Source organism: Callithrix jacchus, chromosome 12 (genome assembly GCF_049354715.1).
Source record: "Callithrix jacchus isolate 240 chromosome 12, calJac240_pri, whole genome shotgun sequence".
In the NCBI taxonomy this organism is placed as follows: Eukaryota; Metazoa; Chordata; class Mammalia; order Primates; family Cebidae; genus Callithrix; species Callithrix jacchus.
In genome coordinates, this window is record NC_133513.1 from 39,507,501 (window position 1) to 39,528,640 (window position 21,140).

Sequence of the window (21,140 nt, forward strand, 5' to 3'; positions counted from 1 at the left end):
GGTGCCCAGAGCTTCTGGGCCTCTCCAGTGGATATTCTAGCAGGACGGGACACCAAGAAGACATTTCCCTTATGTGGACACCTAGAAGGTTTCCCTTATGTGAACTGGTTGAGTCTCAGGACTGCCTGTTGTGAGACTCAACCAGTCCACATAAAGGAAACTTTCTTCTTAATTTTCTGGCTTCACCAGAAAAAGTGAAACCTTTACAAGTTCAGAGCTTGGTTGAAGTTGGTTAAGAACATGTTTTGCTTGTTCAGAATCCTGGCTCTAAGGGCTGTGTGACTCCTGGTGAGTCACCTTGGCACCAGCTGTTTGGAGATTAAATGAATGGATAGCTACATGGTGTCTGGCATGGATGAAGTGCACTATAAAGGCCAGCTCTTGTTCCAAAGCCTCAAAGGCTTGAAGAGTGAAAACCTCACTTTCTCAAAAGGAAAAGATGGAATGGCTCTCAGCTGTGCCTGAGTCTGCAGAGGGAGTTGGGATTGCCACGCCCTTTCCTCAGCAAATTGTGTGGGCTATAGGAGGGCTGACTTCCAGGAGGAGGCGTGTGCCCAGGCACTTGAGCTTGGAAGGGAATCTGCGGTACTCAGAGGCAGGGGTGGGCATGAGGCTGGGGTGGGGGAGAATGTCTTAGAGCTCTTCTAGTGGCAAGTACAGGGAAGCACTGAAGCCAGTTTATGTCAAAAAGTGCCTTTGGATACCAAGTGATCTCATGGAGCTCAGGATGGCTGACACTGTAGTCCTGGGACCCCAGTGAGACAGACACCAAGAAGTGGGAGTTGGTCAGGAACCTCCCTCCTTTTTCCCTGCAGATCAGCCCCCTCTGCTCTCTCACAGCCATCAGCCAGGCAGGGCTCACCGTGGCTTTCCAGTCTCAACCACACCCCTTGGGGACTTGAGCCAGTGGATACCTCTGCTCTCATCAGGAGTGTCAGTCATGGCTACCCTGGCCCTGCCCTGTCCTGGGGAGGGGACATGTCTCTCAGAGTCTCTGGGCTGGGGATCTGGGCTGACACACAGAATATGCCCCCAGTACCCCTGGGAGGACAGCACCAGAGGCAGATAAGGGCACAGATGTGGAAAACCCAGTCCCTGCTGAGGCAAGTTAAACCCAAGGATGGTAGGTTCCCCTAAGAGACTATAAGGGCTTATATTATTATTTTTTTAAATGATAATATGGCTTAATTCTGGGCTCTACTCATGAATACTGTCAGCCTACTTCAGAGAATTCCACATTTGGCTGTCTTTCTCATCAAGACTTGGCCAAATACCTTCTACAGCAGCTCCCGTGAACTCATATAGAAACGGAGCCTGTGTCTGCGGCACCCAGGAAGCTCAAAGGTCCTAGGGTTGTGGAACACCCAGGTGTCCCTTTGAGCAGTTCTCCACTGTCCACCCTCCCAATGACAACAAAGCCCTGACTTCTGAGTTTGGACCCCTTTGGCTCCAGCACCACCACCTGCGTCTGAGCGGGACCACACACTCAGTGCTGGGGGACAGGTGCTTGGGGCCTGCAGTCCTCATGGCCAAGAGCAGCAGCCCACAACTAGCCTCCAAACCTGAGCTGTTTTGGCAGAGGCAGGCCCACTGGCCCTCGGTCCCATAGCAGGAGAAAGGGTAATGGGTTTGGATAAACCAGAATCCATCCCCCACCCCCAGGAAGAGCATTTGAGAGAAGGCGGCTGCCCCTGCCCAGATATGGACTTTTTAGTTGCCTCTTTCTGAGCCATCGCAGGACAAAGTGAGGCATGTTGGTGGAAAGCAGCATTGCCTGTGCCCCAGAAACACCTAGGGTCTTTCCTGCACCCTGCTGGAGAGAAAGAGGAGACTGGCCTGGGAGCCCAGCCTGTGCTTACTGCTGCTGCCTGCCATCTGCTCTCAGGCCTCGTAGCTGATGGCAGGGCCCCTGCTGGGTGAAGCTGCTTCTTGTCAGAGCTTGGTTGTGTGCAGGATGGGCCATTGCCCTTTAGCACACCTCCTTAGGACCTGGGCATTATGCCCTCCCTCTTGCTGGGTGCACTGTCAGACAACGATGGAGCTGCGGCTGCCTGGCCCTGACCTGGCTCAGCTGGGTGCTTCAGATGCCGCAGCAACCCCTATCTTGAGATCTCTGCTGTGGTTTCGAGAGGAGGTTTGCCAGCTGTTGGAGGGCTGCCAACCCTTCCTGGGCCATGTGGCAGTGGGGGGGTTGAGTGGGAGAGGGCACTCATCCATCCTGAACCAGGGTCTAGAGAGAAAAGGGGGTCGTGCAGGAGGAAATTACCGAAGCTGGGGGCCCGGCAGGTCAAGGGCTGCCTGGCAGCCGTTCCTTGCAGCCTCTGGTGGCCTCATTCCTCCACTCAGCGGAAAGGAGCAGCCCTTTCCTTACCCCTGGCTCTGGAGACCCTCCTCTGAGGTGGAGTTTCCCAGGCGTGGCAACATTCCATCAGGGATACTGCTACGTGGGGCGGAGGAAGCATCACGGGTCTGGGAATCAGAGGCGTGAAACTCCTAGCTATGTGACTGTGGGCAAGCCACTTCACCTCTCTGTGCCTCGTTTCTTTATCTGTATCATGGAAAGAATCATCCTAATTTTGAGTACCAAGGGTTACTGTGAGGAGTCAAGGAAACGATGCATGTGAAGGCAGTTTTTGAACCACTCTCAGGAGAACAAGGTCATTGGCAGCACACGGGCTGTCTGAGGCCGCCTCCTGCTGCATCAATGTGGCCTGGCAAAATGCAACCTAAGAGCAGAGAGGAGGCAGGGCCAGGAAGTGAATCACATAGACCCTCCCCAGGGCTTTGCCTGCCTCGAGGCCCCTCCCCCTCCTAAGGTCTGGATGGGGCAGCAAGAGGGGGCTAAGTGATTGTGTAATGGCCACATCTGTCAGTGCTGGCCAAATGGTTTTTTCAGGAGTCAGGGAGCTAATGGCCCTGCAGCCGGGAGAGAGTTTCAACTAAGTGGAGCACTTTATCTAACCAGGAACACAAGAGCAGTGTGGCCTCAGGCCGCAGGGACCCAGAGAACAGCTGCTCTGCTGCAGACTTGAATTAGTGCCCTCTCCCTATTGACTCCCCTCACACCTGCTGCCAGAAACCAGCCTGCAGGTGGCAGCCTGAGAGGTGGTGGTAGGGGAATGGCAGTCCAGCGGGGGTGTCATCACACCCAGCCTTGAGTGTAGGATCCCATACCACCCACCTTAGCAGGTCCCCTGCCTTCTCCAAGCCTCAGTTTCCTCATCTGTAAAATGGGGGCAGTGAGGATTAGGTGGGATGAGACAGTGAGGGACACTGTGGCGGGCACTCAGTAAGGTTACTGGTGCAGAGGAGGTTGTGAGCTGTCCTGGAAAATGGAGAGCTGCTTCAGACTGAGAAAAATGGAGAAGAATCCTTGGGGCAGAGAGAAGCCTCTATAAGTGAGAGGGATACAGAATTCCAGCGACGCTGGGACACTGAGCGTCTTATGCCCCTGTTTTCACCAGGAGTACACCTGGTGCACTTTTTTTACACAGTATAGTTTTTATACATTATAAAGTGGCTTCTGTCTCCAAGGAGCCACAAAATATCACAAATTCTCCAACTAATGGATACAGGTTTTAATTTTTAGGGGTCAGGAAATACTGATACATATTTATAAGGTAAATGTGACATTTTGACACAAAAATACAATGCGTAATGTTCAAATCAGGAATATCCATCACCTCAAATCGACTATTCTTCCTTTGTGTTTGAGAACATTCCAGATCCTTTCCTCATGTTATTGAAATGTACAAAAATTATTGTTAATGATAGTTGCCCTATTGTGCTACTAAACACTAGATCTTACCCCTAGCTTCTCACTGTATTATTTTCCCCATTAACCAATCCCTCTTAATCCCCCATCCCTACCACCCTTCTAAGCCTCTGGTAATCTTCATGGTACTCTCTCATTCCATCAAATCTATTTTTTTTAGATCCCACATATGAGATAATATGCAGTATTTGTCTTTCTGTGTCTGACTTGTTTCACTTAACATAATGTCTCCCAGTTCCATCCATGTTGTTGGAAACAATAAAATTTTATTCTTTTTTATGACGGGTAGCATTTTCTTGTGTGTATGTGTATGTGTATGTGTGTGTGTATATATATATACACCATGTTTTCTTTATCCATTCATCGGTTGATGGATACGCAGGCTGATTTCATGTCTTGGTTATTGTGAATAGTGTTGCAATAAACATGGGAGTGCAGACATCTTTTTTCAATACACTGATGTCCTTTCTTTTGGATATACACCTAGTAGTGAGACTGCTGGATCATATGATAGCTTTATTTTTAGTTTTTTGAGGAATCTCCATACTCTTTTCCTTGGTGGCAGTACTAGTTTATGTTCCCACCAACAGTGTATGAGTGTTCTCCTTTCTCCACGCATATGCCAGCATCAGTTTTTTTTTGTCATTTTGATAAAAGCCACTTTAACTGTGGATACATTTTAGAAGTCTTTTTATTTTGGAATAATTTTAGAATCACTTACAAGTTGCAAAAGTAGTACAGAGTTCTCATGTTCTTTTCACCCAGCTTCTCCCAAAGAGAACACTGACATAACAATAGTACGATGATAAAACTGAACATGGACATTGCTACAATACTATGAACTATTCTACAGACCTTATTTAGATTTCATACATTTTTACATATGCTCATTTTGGGGGCGTGGTAATGACTGCATGAAACGTCATCACATATACATTTTCCATCAGGATGCAGTTGTTTCGGCACCTTGAAGAGACTCTCTCAGGCTGCTTTTTTGTAGTCATACCCTCCCCAACTATAACCCCTGGCAGTACTCATCTGTCTTCCATCATTATGCTTTTAACAATATGAGACATTTATATACATGAGATCATACCATGGCTATATGTTTTTTAAAGAAGAGTGTTAAACATAATTGCTATTCATGGTGATTTAAAACATCAACTACAGAGAGTAAACATTAACTACATACAACATGTATTAGCCAGTTCGGGCTGCTATAAGAAAATACCACAGACATGATGGTTTATGCAACAGAAATTAATTTTCTCCCACTTCTGGAGGCTGGAAGTTTGAGATCGCGGTGGCAGCAGTGTCGGTTCCTGGTGAGGGCTCTCTTCCAGGCTTACAGACAGCAGCCTTCTTGTGGTGTCCTTAAGTAACCTTTCCTCATGGGGTGGGGGAGGGGAGAGAGAACTCTCGGGTATCTTTTCTTTTCTTTTTTTTTTTTTTAAATTTTTTATTGGATTATAGGTTTTGGGGTACATGAGCAGAGCATGCGAGACAGTTGCGTAGGTACACACATGGCAGTGTGCTTTGCTTTTCTTCTCCCCTTCACCCACATTTGGCATTTCTCCCCAGGCTATCCCTCCCCACCTCCCCCTCCCACTGGCCCTCCCCTTTTCCCCCCAATAGACCCCAGTGTGTAGTACTCCCCTTTCTGTGTCCATGTGTTCTCATTTTTCATCACCCACCTATGAGTGAGAATATGCGGTGTTTCATTTTCTGTTCTTGTGTCAGTTTGCTGAGGATGATGTTCTCCAGATTCATCCATGTCCCTACAAACAACACGAACTCATCATTTCTGATTGCTGCATAATATTCCATGGTGTATATGTGCCACATTTTTCCAATCCAGTCTATTATCAATGGGCATTTGGGTTGATTCCAGGTCTTTGCTATTGTAAACAGTGCTGCAATGAACATTCGTGTACATGTGTCCTTATAGTAGAACGACTTATAGTCTTTTGGATATATACCCAGTAATGGGATTGCTGGGTCAAATGGAATTTCTATTTCTAAGGCCTTGAGAAATCGCCACACTGTCTTCCACAATTGTTGAACTAATTTACACTCCCACCAACAGTGTAAAAGTGTTCCTTTTTCTCCACATCCTCTCCTGCATCTGTTGTCTCCAGATTTTTTAATGATCGCCATTCTAACTGGCGTGAGATGGTATCTCAATGTGGTTTTGATTTGCATCTCTCTGATGACCAGTGACGATGAGCATTTTTTCATGATTGTTGGCCTCATATATGTCTTCTTTCGTAAAGTATCTGTTCATATCCTTTGCCCACTTTTGAATGGGCTTGTTTGTTTTTTTCCTGTAAATCTGTTTGAGTTCTTTGTAAATTCTGGATATCAGCCCTTTGTCAGATGGGTAGACTGCGAAAATTTTTTCCCATTCTGTTGGTTGCCGATCCACTCTAGTGACTGTTTCTTTTGCCGTGCAGAAGCTGTGGAGTTTCATTAGGTCCCATTTGTCTATTTTGGCTTTTGTTGCCAATGCTTTTGGTGTTTTGTTCATGAATTCCTTGCCTACTCCTATGTCCTGGATAGTTTTGCCTAGATTTCCTTCTAGGGTTTTTATGGTGCCAGGTCTTATGTTTAAGTCTTTAATCCATTTGGAGTTAATTTTAGTGTAAGGTGTCAGGAAGGGGTCCATTTTCTGCTTTCTGCACATGGCTAGCCAGTTTTCCCAACACCATTTGTTAAACATGGAATCCTTGCCCCATTGCTTGTTTTTGTCAGGTTTATCAAAGATTGTATAGTTGTATGTATGTTGTGTTGCCTCTGGTGCCTCTGTTTTGTTCCATTGGTCTATATCTCTGTTTTGGTACCAGTACCATGCTGTTTTGATTACTGTAGCCTTGTAGTATAGTTTGAAATCCGGTAGTGTGATGCCCCCCGCTGTGTTCTTTTTGCTTAGAATTGACTTGGCTATGCGGGCTCTCTTTTGGTTCCATATGAAGTTCATGGTGGTTTTTTCCAGTTCTGTGAAGAAAGTCAATGGTAGCTTGATGGGGATAGCGTTGATTCTGTAAATTACTTTGGGCAGTATAGCCATTTTCACGATATTAATTCTTCCTAACCATGAACATGGAATGTTTCTCCATCTGTTTGTGTCCTCTCTGATTTCGTTGAGCAGTGGTTTGTAGTTCTCCTTGAAGAGGTCCCTTATGTTACTTGTGAGTTGTATTCCAAGGTATTTTATTCTTTTTGTAGCAATTGCGAATGGCAGTTCGCTCTTGATTTGGCTTTCTTTAAGTCTGTTATTGGTGTAGACGAATGCTTGTGATTTTTGCACATTGATTTTATATCCTGAGACTTTGCTGAAGTTGTTTATCAGTTTCAGGAGTTTTTGGGCTGAGGCGATGGGGTCTTCTAGGTATACTATCATGTCGTCTGCAAATAGAGACAATTTGGCTTCCACCTTTCCTATTTGAATACCCTTTATTTCTTTTTCTTGCCTGATTGCTCTGGCTAGAACTTCCAGTACTATATTGAATAGGAGTGGTGAGAGAGGGCATCCTTGTCTAGTGCCAGATTTCAAAGGGAATGCTTCCGGTTTTTGCCCATTCAGTATGATATTGGCTGTTGGTTTGTCATAAATAGCTTTTATTACTTTGAGATACGTTCCATCGATACCGAGTTTATTGAGGGTTTTTAGCATAAAGGGCTGTTGAATTTTGTCAAATGTCTTCTCTGCGTCAATTGAGAGAATCATGTGGTTTTTGTTTTTGGTTCTGTTTATGTGGTGAATTACGTTGATAGACTTGCGTATGTTGAACCAGCCTTGCATCCCTGGGATGAATCCTACTTGATCATGATGAATGAGTTTTTTGATTTGCTGTTGCAATCGGCTTGCCAATATTTTATTGAAGATTTTTGCATCTATGTTCATCATGGATATTGGCCTGAAGTTTTCTTTTCTCGTTGGGTCTCTGCCGGGTTTTGGTATCAGGATGATGTTGGTCTCATAAAATGATTTGGGAAGGATTCCCTCTTTTTGGATTGTTTGAAATAGTTTTAGAAGGAATGGTACCAGCTCCTCCTTGTGTGTCTGGTAGAATTCGGCTGTGAACCCGTCTGGACCTGGGCTTTTTTTGTGAGGTAGGCTCTTAATTGCTGCCTCGACTTCAGACCTTGTTATTGGTCTATTCATAGTTTCAGCTTCCTCCTGGTTTAGGCTTGGGAGGACACAGATGTCCAGGAATTTATCCATTTCTTCCAGGTTTACTAGTTTATGCGCATAGAGTTGTTTGTAATATTCTCTGATGATGGTTTGAATTTCTGTGGAATCTGTGGTGATTTCCCCTTTATCATTTTTTATTGCATCTATTTGGTTGTTCTCTCTCTTTTTTTTAATCAATCTGGCTAGTGGTCTGTCTATTTTGTTGATCTTTTCAAAAAACCAGCTCTTGGATTTATTGATTTTTTGAAGGGTTTTTCTTTTTTTTTTTTTTTTTAATTTTTTATTGGATTATAGGTTTTGGGGTACATGAGCAGAGCATGCAAGACAGTTGCGTAGGTACACACATGGCAGTGTGCTTTGCTTTTCTTCTCCCCTTCACCCACATTTGGCATTTCTCCCCAGGCTATCCCTCCCCACCTCCCCCTCCCACTGGCCCTCCCCTTTTCCCCCCAATAGACCCCAGTGTTTAGTACTCCCCTTTCTGTGTCCATGTGTTCTCATTTTTCATCACCCACCTATGAGTGAGAATATGCGGTGTTTCATTTTCTGTTCTTGTGTCAGTTTGCTGAGGATGATGTTTTCCAGATTCATCCATGTCCTTGAAGGGTTTTTCATGTCTCAATCTCCTTCAGCTCAGCTCTGATCTTAGTAATTTCTTGTCTTCTGCTGGGTTTTGAGTTTTTTTGATCTTGCTCCTCTAGCTCTTTCAATTTTGACGATAGGGTGTCAATTTTGTATCTCTCCATTCTCCTCATATGGGCACTTATTGCTATATACTTTCCTCTAGAGACTGCTTTAAATGTGTCCCAGAGGTTCTGGCACGTTGTGTCTTCATTCTCATTGGTTTCGAAGAACTTCTTTATTTCTGCCTTCATTTCGTTGTTTACCCAGTCAACATTCAAGAGCCAGTTGTTCAGTTTCCATGAAGCTGTACGGTTCTGGGTCGGTTTCTGAATTCTGAGTTCTAACTTGATTGCACTATGGTCTGAGAGGCTGTTTGTTATGATTTCAGTTGTTTTGCATTTGTTGAGCAGTGCTTTACTTCCAATTATGTGGTCAATTTTAGAGTAGGTGTGATGTGGTGCTGAGAAGAATGTGTATTCTGTGAATTTGGGGTGGAGAGTTCTGTAAATGTCCACCAGGTTTGCTTGCTCCAGGTCTGAGTTCAAGCCCTGGATATCCTTGTTGATTTTCTGTCTGGTTGATCTGTCTAGTATTGACAGTGGAGTGTTAAAGTCTCCCACTATTATTGTGTGGGAGTCTAAGTCCTTTTGTAAGTCATTAAGAACTTGCCTTATGTATCTGGGTGCTCCTGTGTTGGGTCCATATATGTTTAGGATCGTTAGCTGTTCTTGTTGTATCGATCCTTTTACCATTATGTAATGGCCTTCTTTGTCTCTTTTGATCTTTGTTGCTTTAAAGTCTATTTTATCAGAGATGAGAATTGCAACTCCTGCTTTTTTTTGCTTTCCATTAGCTTGGTAAATCTTCCTCCATCCCTTTATTTTGAGCCTTTGTGTATCCTTGCATGTGAGATGGGTTTCCTGGATACAGCACACTGATGGGTTTTGGATTTTTATCCAATTTGCCAGTCTGTGTCTTTTGATTGGTGCATTTAGTCCATTTACATTTAGGGTTAATATTGTTATGTGTGAATTTGATACTGCCATTTTGATGCTAAGTGGCTGTTTTGCCTGTTAGTTGTTGTAGATTCTTCATTATGTTGAAGCTCTTTAGCATTCAGTGTGATTTTGGAATGGCTGGTACTGATTGATCCTTTCTATGTGTAGTGCCTCTTTTAGGAGCTCTTGTAAAGCAGGCCTGGTGGTGACAAAATCTCTGAGTACTTGCTTGTTCGCAAAGGATTTTATTCTTCCTTCACTTCTGAAGCTCAGTTTGGCTGGATATGAAATTCTGGGTTGAAAGTTCTTTTCTTTAAGAATGTTGAATATTGGCCCCCACTCTCTTCTGGCTTGTAGTGTTTCTGCCGAGAGATCTGCTGTGAGTCTGATGGGCTTCCCTTTGTGGGTGACCCGACCTTTCTCTCTGGCTGCCCTTAGTATTCTCTCCTTTATTTCAACCCTGTTGAATCTGACGATTATGTGCCTTGGGGTTGCTCTTCTTGCGGAATATCTTTGTGGTGTTCTCTGTATTTCCTGCAATTGAGTGTTGGCTTGTCTTGCTAGGTGGGGGAAATTTTCCTGGATGATGTCCTGAAGAGTATTTTCCAGCTTGGATTCATTCTCTTCGTCCCCTTCTGGTACACCTATCAAACGTAGGTTAGGTCTTTTCACATAGTCCCACATTTCTTGGAGACTTTGTTCATTCCTTTTTGCGCTTTTTTCTCTGATCTTGGTTTCTCGTTTTATTTCATTGAGTTGGTCTTCGACTTCAGATATTCTTTCTTCTGCTTGGTCAATTCGGCTATTGAAACTTGTGTTTGCTTCGCGAAGTTCTCGTATTGTGTTTTTCAGCTTCTTTAATTCATTCATATTCCTCTCTAAGGTATCCATTCTTGTTATCATTTCCTCGAATCTTTTTTCAAATCTTTTTTCAAGGTTCTTAGTTTCTTTGCATTGATTTAATACATGATCTTTTAGCTCACAAAAGTTTCTCATTATCCATCTTCTGAAGTCTAATTCCGTCATTTCGTCACAGTCATTCTCCGTCCAGCTTTGCTCCCTTGCTGGTGAGGAGTTTTGGTCCTTTCTAGGAGGCGAGGTGTTCTGGTTTTGGGTGTTTTCCTCCTTTTTGCGCTGGTTTCTTCCCATCTTTGTGGATTTGTCCGCTGGTCGTCTGCGTAGTTGCTGACTTTTCGTTTGGGTCTCTGAGTGGACACCCAGAATGTTGATGATGAAGTATTTCTGTTGCTTGGTTTTCCTTCTACCAGTCTAGCCCCTTTGCTGTACGACTGCTGAGGTCCGCTCCAGACCCTGCTTGTCTGGGGTGCACCTCTAGTAGCTGTGGCACAGTGAGGGATGCTACCAGTTTCTTTTTCTGCTCTCTTTGTCCCAGGATGATGCCTGCCTAATGTCAGTCTTTTGGATATAGAGGGGTCAGGGAGCTGCTTGAGGAGACAGTTTGTACTTTATAGGGGGTTAGTTGCTGAGCTGTGCACTCTGTTGTTCATTCAGGGCTGTTAGGCTGCTATGTTTGATTCTGCTGCAACAGAGCTCATTAAAAACCCCCCCCTTTTTTTTTTCTCTCAAATGCTCTGTGTTGATGGGTTTGGGCTTTATTTTTGGATGTCCGATCAGGTGTCCTGCCCAGCTAGAAGGCAGACTAGCCACTGTTTGGCTGCCGAGGCTCCGCCCTGCTGTTGTGTGATTCGCGCTGTTCCTGCCGGCTCTGCTGTGGTCTCCGCCACACCCTGCAGCGGAGTCTCTTCGTTGTAGCATGTTGCCTCAGCAACGGCAGGCTGCGTCAGCAGTGGGCGTATATCTCAGTAGGGATGGGTTGCCTCGGCAACGGCTGGCTGCGTCAGCAATGGGCGTGTATCTCAGTTGGGGCGCGTTGCCTCGGCAACGGGTGGCTGCGTCAGCAGTGGGCGTGTATCTCAGTTGGGGCGGGTTGCCTCGGTAGTGGTGGATGCCCCTCCCCCACAGAGCGTCTCGGACAGTCTGCTCGGGATAGTTTGAAATCGCGGTTTTGTTCGTCCCACTGGGTATCCCAATCCCTGCAATCCCCTGGGCTGGCCTATTGTCCAAGTCTCGTTCAGTCTCAAGTCCAGCCCTCTCAAGTCTCAGGTTGCCGGTTCAACAGGGCACCCGGACAAGTGCGCCCTGTGGGGATTGCTGGGTAGGGCCGGCCGCCGCCGCCCCGGCTGCCGGCTTCGCCAGGCAGACCTACTGCCTGGCGTCCCGTGTCTTTTTTATACTTGGGAGTTTCCCCGTTCTGTGGGCAACAAAGATCAGTCTGGAAATGCCGCTTTGACTCACCATTTGCGGATTCAACGAGAAGAGCTCCAATCCTGGGTTGTTCTCACAGCGCCATCTTGAGTCCTCTCTCTCGGGTATCTTTTCTTATAAGGATGACACAAATCCTGTTAGATCAGGGCCTCACTCTTATCATGTAATTTAATCTTAATTACTTCCTTTAGGCCACATCTCTAAATATAGCAATGCGGAGGGATTAGGGCTTCAACATATGAAACCAGTGGGTTGGGGGTGGGGACACAAACACTCAGTCAACACAACTTAACTTCTAAAATACTTCTTAAACACCTGAACATAGTTCTGCCAGATAGCATATAGTCATATTTATGAAACAGAAAAAAAATTCAAAAAAATATTTTATTGTGGCAAAATACACATGACATAAGATTTACCATCTTGACCATTTCTAAGTATACAGTTCAGCGGCATTAAATACATTCACACTGATATGTCACCATGACCAGCATTCATCTCCAGAACCTTGCTTCTTGCAAAACTGAAACTCTGTACCCATTAAATGATAACTCCCCAATCCCTCCTCTCCTTAGCCCTTGGCAACCACTATACTACTTTCTGTTTCTATGAGTTCAGCTGCTCTAAGTACCTCATCTAAGTGGAATCATTCAGTATTTGCCTTTTTCTAATTGGCATATTTCACTTAGCATCATGTCCTCAAGATATTCATGTTTTAGCATGTGTCAGAATTTCCCTCCTTTCTAAGGCTTGGTAGTGTTCCATTGTTCGTGTACTTCACATTTAGCTTAACCATTGGTTCTCCTGTGGACACTTGGATGAATAAATAAGCAACCAGAGGAGGGTTGCTTCTGCCTTTGGGCTGTCATCATTTCTGAGAACCTGCTTTCAATTCTCTTGGTGTATTTCCTACTTTCCAAAGAGAGATTACTGGATTACTTGGTAGTTCTGTTTTTAATTTTCTGAGGGACTACCATACTGTTTTCCATAGTGGCACCATCATGTTATATTCCTACCAACAATGCACAAGGATTCCACTTACTATTATTATTATTTACAGTGATCCTTCTAATGGGAGTGAGATGACATCTCATTGTGGTGTTGATTTACATTTTCCTCAAGATTAGTGGTGTTAAGCATCTTTTCATGTGCTTATTGGAGGAAATTATTTTTGATGTGAAAAAAGCCTTGCTGATGGGGATTCTTTCAAGGTGTAAAGGATTGGGTAGGATAATGCAAAATTGACTTTGGTGATGTCTTATCAACTTTTGGAAACAATTTGTCAAGAGGAGATGCAATGCCAGCCTGCTTGTCTTGGCAGAGGAGTCTGTGGGATGCCACAATGTAACATATGGACTCATGAATTGTCTCTGCGTTTGGATCCATATGCTACAACCTACTCACATGGTAAGAAAAAAAAACAAGGAAGACTGGTGAATTATGTTGGATATTTTCTCCCCATTGCTGATCTTCTCTCCTCTGGCCTCTCTCCCTAAAGATGTCCTCTGCTACTAGGTTCCGTGTATCCACCCAGAGACAGTGTAGATGCATATCTCCCTTTCAAACAAGTAGTGGCATATCACATACACTGTTGGGTCTTTGCTTTTTCCTTCACAATACATATTTTGGAGGCATATGCTTCTGCTTCCAGAATGTTCTTTTGCAATTCATTCTCAATCCCTGTGTCTCTATTCCCTCCATCCATGCACTTAACCTCTAGAAACTTCCTCTCTGCTTCCTCCCGACATCTGGCCACTGCTCTTCTCCTGATTCGTTCCTTGCGTAGATGGACACCCAGTGCCTGGACTAGTTCAGAAAACAGCAGAGTGAAAGCAGTGGCTTGATGGTAGCAGTCTGTCTCATGATTTAGATTTTTTCTGCTTTAATTTTAGTTAGCAACTTAATGTCTCCTTTCCTACTTTTTAAAAGGACAGTAAGGGCCAACAGTCTGATAGAGCACCAACATTGCAGTATTGATAAAAATATCAATACTGACACAGGCTGATGCTCTGAAGTCGAGCTTTGGTACCAGAAATTTGACTTAGGGGTTCAGGTATAATGTTTGGAGACCCGTCTTGTGGGAAAATTGATGTATTTATGTTGAGTCAATGTATTCCCATGTGAGAAGAGCACAGGTGGCCAGGAGGTGGTGGGGGAGGTCAGCAACACAGGCCAAGGCCAGAGGCCAGAGGCCTTGAGAAGCAGGATAGGGGTCTGAACTTTCTACTATAGGGGCTGCAAGGAAGCTTTGGAATACCAAGGAAGTTTTGGAATATCATGGGTTGCTGGCCTGACTTTGTCTTTGATTATGAAAATAAAGATTATTTATGGATACCATCTATGTGCCAAGCATTCTGCCAGAGTCTTCTCACCTATTATTACTAATAGACACGTACATTTATAAGGCCTTATTTTATGTTTTTTTTTTTTTTTTTTTTTTTTTACTTTACATCTGGAAGAAGTGGAGGCTCAGAGAATTTAAGGCACTCCACTGGAGACAAATGGCTAGTGATTGGCAGAGCCAAAATGTTCATTTCAGTCATCTGATGTGAATGCTAGGCTCCCTCCCTTCCTGGGTATTTGTCCCAAAGCAAAGGCATGGTCTTCAGGGATTGGCAACCTGTCCTGAGGCACCCTGCCCTGCTGGAGGGAGGTGGGCATGCTGCTGTCTGCAGTGCTGCCAGTGGATCAGAAGCTCCTTCCCCAGGACTGCCAAGCTGAGGGACCCCTAAGCCCTGCCTACTCCAAGGCAGACAGCTTGAGTCCTGACTGCCAACACAAGGAGACAGGCACAGCATTTCCCATGCCCCAAGGTGGCTAGAAGAATCACACCTGGCTGTGAGAAGACTGGTTATCCTAGGCACAGAGCGGGAGCTGAGTGTGGGGAGTGCTGCATTCCTGGTACGGAAAGCACTTGGATGGTTCCTGCATCAACACTGTTTTTATTAGATGTGTATCCATGTTAACGTGCATTAAGAAACAGACAACTGGCACGGCAAAACATTAAGATAAAGTTTCCTTTTAGAATATTCTGGTGGAATAAAAAAGAAAGTTGATTTAAAGAGAAAGTATTACATCAACTGTGGTCCCGAGAGTACTTGGCTGAGGCAGGTGAGTGGCCAGACTGATCTAGAGACAGGGCGGTCACTCAGGGAGCTGGGAGCATGCCGCTGCCACTCTTGTTTGTACCTCTTGGCAGCTGTGCAGTAAAAAGCCAGACCTAAGCAGCCAGGAGGGGTCCCAGGAGGAGACTCCATGCTCACCTCAGCTTGTTGAGGCAGCTGGACATGTCCACACAGCCATCAGATGGGCCGGGCAGCTTGTCTCATGGCCGCTGGAGCCTTTCTCCTTGTCTTTGTCCCAGTCCCATTCCTACCCTGTCTCCACCAGCTCCCAGCTCTGGGCCTAGTTCACCTAGTCTCCACCAGTCACAGTCCTGCATGTGCCCTCTCACAGGTGATTGCAATGAGCTTCATGGAGGGTGGATTTTCAGGTCTGTAGGTGAAGCTGGCAACAGTGGGGAGCCACTGCACCCCTGGGCCCAAGTGGACAAGGGCTTGGTGGGTCCCTGACCTGTGCGCCCTGTCTCTGTGAGGGGGCTCCTGAACAGGAGTCTTGGCCTGGGGAGAGGCATCCCACCACACTCAGTCCTGAGTCCCAGAGAGGGACAGGGAACACATATGCCTGCCACAATTTCCTCCTGCTTTGCTTCCCGGCCAATTCTGCACCGCCTGTCACTGCAGCGGAGTGGGCGGAAGGGTGAGGGGAGGGAGGCTGGAGGCCAGCTGGAGACTGGGCAGGTCACCCTGTTGGTGTCTTGAGAATGGAGCTGGGTTCTGCCTTCTGGCCTGTCTGTTGGGGGGGTCCCCAGCTGTCCCAACATTGGGAGGGAAACCTGACCTTAGGCCAGTCCTCTCCTGGCCAACTCAGAGGTGGGCGGGTAAGTGGAGGAATGAGATATGGGAGAAAGCATGAGAGTTCGGGAAGTCATGCGCAGAGTTAGGAGGCTATCAGGACACTTCTGCCCACCTTTAGGTCCCCTGCAGGTGTCTCAACCCCTGGCTCCATGAGCTTCCTGGAGCTCCAGCTCAAAAGGCCATCAGTGACTCATAGACACAAGTGGCACGTCCACTCTCACTTTCATTAATGGTTCAGATCTCTTTCTTCAGATGTCTGTACAGAGCTGGATTCCCAATGCCGGGCCTGGGCCAAAGACCAGAGTTCCTGGTGGGCTCCTCCCTCCAAGAAAGCAGACACAGTGATGGCTGCTCTGGGTTGAGCCCTGAGTGAGGCGAGGGAGATGGAGCTTGAGGCGGGGACCCCAAATACAGTCCACATTGGGCAGGTTTCTCCTATCCTGAAAAGGCCCATCTGCAGGAATTTGAGAGCGCCCCTCTCCAGCAGTCTTCAGAGGAGACCACAGCCCAGGTCAGCAGCTTGACTGCAGCCTCATGAGTCACCGAGGGCCAGAGACACCCAGCCAGGCCATGCCCAATTCTCACCCAGAGAAACTGCAGGGTAATAGTGTTTGTTGCTTTAAGCTGCTAAGTTTTGGGATGGTTGGTTATGTGACAGTAGTGGGGGATGCTGTTACAACCAAGAAAGGAGGACCTGGACCTGGTGTGATTGGCAGTGGGAGCCATCAGGGTCCGGCCTGACCCCAAGGGTGGGCAGGGAAGCGCCTCCCCATACCTAGGAGCTCTCATCAGTGCTCAGTGCTAGGATTGAGAGCTGATGGAAGACTCCACTGGGGAGGCTGGGGTCCCCTCTTCTTTTGTTACTGACTGAGCTCAATGACTATTTTATTAATAATACATGGCTGGCGGTGATGTCTGTGAACGCATGTTTGCCTCTCAAGCGTAATTGTTCTGTTGGGCCTCCCTCCTGTAGATTTATCATTCCGTCTCTGTTCTTTATTTAGCTGTTTTATTGCCAGTGATTAGTAATGGCATCAGTTGGAGTCCCTCTTTATGGGGAAGATTCATCTCTGTTTACTCAGTGGGGTGACTTTGGAGGGTGGTGTTTTGTCAGAGCCTGGTGCCCCGCTGGTCTCCCTCATCCAGCAGCTCCAGGTTCCCAGTGCCTACAGCACCTTTGAGCTGCCTCTGCGGGACATCCACCCTCCTCTCCTGGCTGGGCCCAGATGCCCCTGCAGGCTCAGTTCTGCCTTCTCCTCAGGACCCCTCAGTGGGCAGGGAATGCCTGAACAGCTTCACACTTTACTCCCCGCATCTCCATTTAGAGGAGCTTAGAATCATAACGCCCTCTGAGTTCCCTTTCTGTCCTTCCCAGAACCATCTTCTAACATCCACTTCTTAGGAGGCGTTTGTGCTGGGAAGGTATTCCAGAAGCAGACCTGGGGCTGTGAGGAATTGGCTGTTGCCACCACCGGCAGATTCTTCACTGTACCACTTGCTATTGCTGCCCACCCCATGCATGTTCCAGGCATGGAGCTTTCTAACTTTGGGTGAACCTGACCTTCCATTGTGGCAACCCTTAATGACAGCTATGCCTCCAAACATTGCCTGAAGCCCGTGGAATCCAAGCTTTTGGGGTGTGTGGAGGGCTATAGGGGCAAGGCAGGCTGGCAGCAGGGGTTTGTGCAGACGAGCCTGTCTCTGGATGGATTTAGTCATGCCTGCTTGTGGAGGGAGTGGAGGTGACTGGACAGGACTGGTCCAGTTCTCTGTGCAGGGTGGGGACCTTGCCAAGCATGGCTCCTGATGAGAGTTGGCCTCAGCCTGCCCCATGCAGGACCCCTCCCTGTTTCCTTCCACCCTGCTGCAGTCTGCACAGCATGGCGGGGCTCTTTCCTGACCATCCATGGTGTTGGCGAAGCTGCTTAGGCTTGCAGTTGGGGAAACCCAGGACTAAGATCCCAGTTCCACTCCGTGTGGACACAATGACCTTGGTGCACGCTGAGCCTCAGGTTTTTCTTCAGCGCAATGGAGAGAATAATTGCTATGTATAAGGGGCAGTCCTCTCGAAAGTGAGCCCTGCCCTTCAAGGCAAGGAGGACTGGCTGGCCAGTGCTTACAGCCTCAAATTCTACCCTGGAGGATTCCCTTACTGCTCTCTTACTAATCAGCCACCTCCTCCATGCTGTCCCTGAAGGATGTGTTTCCTCTGACCCAAGCACAGACACTCCATCTAGGTCTTATTCATTCTTTTTATGTTTTGTACCCATTAACCCTCACCACTTGCCCTCAACCCCCAACTACCCTTCCCCACTTCTGGTAATCATCCTTTACTCTATCTCTGTGAATTCAATTGTTTTAATTTTTAGCTCCCAAAAATAAGTTAGAACGTGTGAGGTTTATCTTTTTGTGGCTTATTTCACTTAACATAATGACCTCCAGTTCCATTCATGTTGTTGCAAATGACGGTCTTGTTCTTTTTATGGCTGAATAGTACTCCGTTGTGTATAGGTGCCACATTTTGTTTATCCACTTGTCTGTTAAGTTGCTTCCAAATCTTGGCTATTGTGAATAGTGCTGCATTAAACATGGGAGTGCAGGCATCCTTTCAATACCCTGATTTCCTTTCTTTTAGGTACATGCCTAGTAGTGGATTTCCTGGATTTTATAGTAGGTTCATTTTCAGTTTTATGAAGCATCTTTAAACTGTTCTGCATAGCGGTTGTACTAATTTACTTTCTCACTAACAATGTACAAGGGTTTCCTTTTCTCCACATCGTTGCCAGTATCTGTTATTGCCTGTCTTTTGGATAAAAGCTATTTTAAGTGGGGTGAGATGACGTATCATCGTAGCTTTTTTTTTTTTTTTTTTTGAGATGGAGTCTTGCTCTGTCACCAGGCTGGAGTGCAGTGGCACTATCTCTGCTCACTGCAACATCCGCCTCCCAGGCTCAAGCAATTCTCCTGCCTCAGCATCCCGAGTAGGTGGGATTACAGGCACCCACCACCACGCCTTGATAATTTTTGTATTTTTAGTAGAGATGGGGTTTCACCATATTGGCTAGGCTGGTCTCAAACTCCTGACCTCAGGTGATCTGCCCACCTTGGTCTCCCAAAGTGCTGGGATTACAGGTGTGAGTCACCATGTCCAACATCATTATAGTTTTGATTTGCATTTCTCTGACTATCAGTGATGTTGAGCACCTTTTTATATGCCTGTTTGCCATTTGTATGTCTTCTTTTGAGAAATGTGTATTTAGATCTTTTGCCCATTTTTGATTAGATTAGATTTTTTCCTATAGAGTTGTTTGAGCTCTTTATATATTCTGCTTTTTATGCCCTTGTCAGATGGGTAGTTTGCAGATATTTTCTCCCATTCTGTGGGTTGTCTCTTCACTTTGTCAGTTGTTTCCTTGCTGCCCAGGAGCTTGTTAATTTGATGTGATCCCATTTGTCCATTTCTGCTTTCTTTGCCCATGCTTTCAGGTTACCGCTCAAGAAATTTTGCTCAGACCAAGGTCCTGGAGGTTTTCCCCAACATTTTCTTGTAGTAGTTTCATAGTTTAAGGTCTTAGATTTGTCTTTAATCAATTTCTATTTGATTGTTGCACATGGCAAGAGACAGGGGTCTAGTTTCAATCTTTGCATATGGATGTCCAGTTTTCCCAGCACCATTTATTGAAGAGACTGTCTTTTCCCCAGTGTATGTTCTTGTCACCTTTCTTAAAAATGAGTTCACTGTAGCTGTGTGGATTTGTTTCTGGGGTTTCTATTCTGTTCCCTTGATCTACGTGTCAGTTTTGATGCCAGAACCATGTTGTTGGGGCGACTATAGCTCTGTAATATAATTTGAAGCCAAAATTGATTCCTTCAGTTTTGTTCTTTTTGCTTAGGCTGGCTTGGCTATCATGGATCTTTTGTGGTTCCATGTAATTTTTTTCTATTTTTGTGAAGAATAGATAGAAATTTTTTTCTGATATTTGTAATGTTTTTTCATTTCAGTTTCATTGATTTCTGCTCGGATTTTTGTTATTTCTTTTCTTCTACTAATCTTGGGTTTGGTTAAATCTCGGCTTTTTAGTTCTTTAAGATGCATCATTAGATTGTTTATTAGAAGTTTTTTCTCTTTTTTGATGGGGCCAGTTACCGTATAGACTTCTCTCCTAAGAGAAGTTACTTTGCTGTATTCCATAGGTTTTGGTATGTTATAGTTCCATTATCATTTGTTTCAAGAAACTTTTCAATTTCTTTCTTAATTTCTTCATTGACTCACTAGCCATTCGGGATGATGTTTAATTTCCATGCATTTGTGTAGTTTCCAAAATTCCTCTTATTATTAATCTTTAGTTGTATTCCACTGTGGTCAGAGAAGTGCTTGGTATTATTTCAATTTTTTGAATGTTTTAAGGCTAGTTTTGTGACCTAACATATGGTCTGTGGAGAACCATCCATGTGCTGAGGAAAATGTGTATTATGCAGCTCTTGGACAAAATGTTCTGTATATATCTATTAGATCCATTGGGTCTATAGTGTAAATTAAGTCTGATGTTTATTTGTTGATTTTCTGTCTGGAAGATCTGTCCAGTGCTGTAAGTGGGTGTTGAAGTCTCCCACTATTACAGTATTGGGCTTATCTCTCTCTTTAGTTCAAATTACACTTCTTTATATATCTGGTGCTCCTGTGTTAGGTGCATATATATTTTCAAATTGTTATATCCTCTTGCTAAATTGACCCCTTTATCATACTGATGTCTCAGTATGTCTCATGCTCCCCCAGTCCACTGTCTCTGGGTCTGATTCAGCCTCACTTAAAAGTTGAAGTCCTTATGGTGTAGACTGCCTTTAAAGATTAATTGCAGATACAGAGTAGCGTAGCCCTTAGTAGTGAGGTTTGCAGCCACTCACGTTTGGACTGCTGGGATAGGCAATTCCCTCTGGCTAGAGCTGGTTTAAATGCTCCCTCTGTGGGTGGGTGTCAGTTGTGCTTGGTCTGCTTTTCCTTTCTGCTCTAAAAGAATAGCGCCAAGTTCAGTGCCTCACAATTGTGTTCTCCCTCCCCCAGGGCCCAGAGAGGCTCTCTGCACCATGCCTCTTCTGCCAGATGTGAAGGAGGAGTGGTGTTGGCAATTCAGGACTGTTTTTTCTCTCTCTTCAGTGCCTCTCTCACGGATATGAAGTTAAAACCAGGTACTATGAGTGCTCACCTGATTTTTGGTTCTTAGGAAGGTGTTTTTTATATGTAAATAGTTGTTGAATTGCTGTCCTTGAAAGTATGATGATCGGTGGAGCTTTCTATTATGGTATCTTTTTTTGTTTGAGATGAAGTCTCACTTTGTCTCCAGGCT